This window comes from Giraffa tippelskirchi, chromosome 10, assembly GCF_054371585.1.
Source record: "Giraffa tippelskirchi isolate mGirTip1 chromosome 10, T2T-mGirTip1v1.2.pri, whole genome shotgun sequence".
NCBI classification, from domain to species: Eukaryota; Metazoa; Chordata; class Mammalia; order Artiodactyla; family Giraffidae; genus Giraffa; species Giraffa tippelskirchi.
In genome coordinates this window covers 121,697,958-121,700,003 of record NC_137284.1, presented here as the reverse complement: position 1 = coordinate 121,700,003, position 2,046 = coordinate 121,697,958, and the positions used below count along the sequence as shown (strand labels likewise).

The 2,046-nt window shown below is 57.0% G+C and overlaps 1 non-coding gene across 1 annotated transcript; it reads left to right on the top strand.

The window, feature by feature from the left end:
• The first annotated feature begins 1,452 nt into the window (after positions 1-1,452).
• TRNAG-UCC (transfer RNA glycine (anticodon UCC)) lies at positions 1,453-1,525 on the top strand. Its single transcript has one exon. It is a non-coding gene; the product is annotated as a tRNA-Gly (tRNA).
• The last annotated feature ends 521 nt before the right edge of the window (positions 1,526-2,046 follow it).

Here is a 2,046-nt window from a genome sequence, read left to right as displayed (position 1 = left end):
CCTGGCACTGGACAGGGGTCAGAGGGTAAGTGAGGCCAGGCCTTGGGGACAGCCAAGGGCTGGCTCCTGACAATGCCAGAGCCCACTTCAGCCGTACATATACTGAAACTGGGGACGGACTACAGGGCAGCTTCCCTACTGGTGACAGCATCACCTGACTGGGTTGGGGACCAATGGGGCTGAGCCCTGTGTCTCCCAGGGCTCTCAGCTAGTTAATGATCGATGGATCACTTGTCCCTCCCACCTTTGGTCCCACCCTCTCAGATGAGCCTCTCAGGGTCTCCCCTTCACCCACTTCCCAAAGTGACCAAGGCCGGAGGGCTGGGCTAGCCAGCGACCTGCCGAGAGTTTCCCACACAGCCTTGGCTACAGGAGCTACCAGGCCCAGGAGACGTGAGGCACTCAGGTGGGTCTGGACTCTCGCCCCCCGAAACTCTACTGCCCTCCCCCCACCCCAGATCCCAAGCCTCAGACCCCTACGCTCCCCAGTGCCCTCTTGGGTCCAGGCCAGCTCTGGCTGGGGCACACCCTTGCACTGTCATCCTTAGCAACTGTTGTTAATTAATATTAACAATCCGATAACAGAGGGGACAGTGGGGGGTGGAGTGACGCAGAGATAGTAGTCTCCTCCTCCGGGTGAAGGGGACAGCCCAGCTCACTGGCATCTGACAGCGCACAGAGACCCTGGGACTGAGAGCCACAGCCTCTCTCTTCAGCCCTGGCCCCCTCCCTTATGTCCCTTGCCTGAGGCTGTCCCCACCCACTGTGGAGGGGGCTGAGTGTTGCTGGGAGACCCAGGCGAGCAGCCCCACACCCCATGGGCCCAGGTACTCTGCACTCACCCCTTGCTCCCTCCAGATAGGGATCTCTGAAGGCTTCCTTGGGCTCCCTATCACCAGAATGGGCCAGACCTTGGCCCGCATGCCAAGGCTGAGCTGATAAGGTCAGCCTATGGGGACTATCTCCCCTGTGGCCACCTGCCAGAGGCAGTTGCAGGAAGGAACCTCCTATCTCCCTTGTCTTGTGTTTGTTTCATGGACCCCGGGCTGACTCAACACATACAGGGGAAGACAGAAGTCAAGAGGAAGGGAACCAGACGCAAAAGGGGAATGCCGGGGCAGGGACAGACAGATCTCTAAACCTGGAATCAGCCACAGTGGAGAGGACAGTCAATGGCCCAGGGCCTGCCTGTGTTCAATGACCTCCTTCCAGCATCTTCCTGGCCCTGTCCCCACACACCCTGACTGGCAGATGCTGAGGACTCTAGCCCACAGCTATGGGCTCTGTTCTCTTTCCTAGATGTCTTCCCCTAGAAGCAGATGCTGAGACAGGGATTCCAGTGTGAATAGTTGATTTGGAATGTGATCCCAGAGGGCAGTACCAGACAGCAGGGATGAGCCAGGACATGGAAAGAATCGACCAGAGTGCAATGAAGAGTGGGCTCTTAGGACTTCCCTGGTGGTCCAGTGGTTAAGACTCTGCACATCCATTGCAGGGGGCATAGGTTCAATCCCTAGTCAGGGAACTAAGCTCACACGCTGTGCTGCACAATAAAAAAACAAAAAAGAGTTGGCTCCCATGTGGGCATCTGTATGCCCACAGAGATCCGCCAGGAAATAGTGGGGAGCCTGCCCCAGAGGGTGTGGGCTTGTCCATCATTTTCTTTGGTTGCTGGTTGAGGACGCTCCCTGCAGATTCAGTCTCAGGCACCCCTGCCATGTGTGGAGCCCCTAGGCACACCACCTTGATCTAGTTTGTTCCCAGGGGAAGCCCATAGAGACGGAGCCCAGATGGATGGTGTCTGGGGTCTTCTCTGAGACACACACAGCGTGATGGCAGTACCACCCAATTCTGTGTTACAGAGGAAAACGCTCAGCCACAGACTCACCACCTGGCACCCTGTGCACGTGGGGTCTCTGAGCTCACGCCCCGGGGCATAGACTTCAGTTGTGAGCACAGTTTCTGTACACTCCTGTATCCCACTTTATCTCCTGACTTCTAACACAGACTCAACGCTTCCTTTACTCTCTGACTAGCACATGTGTC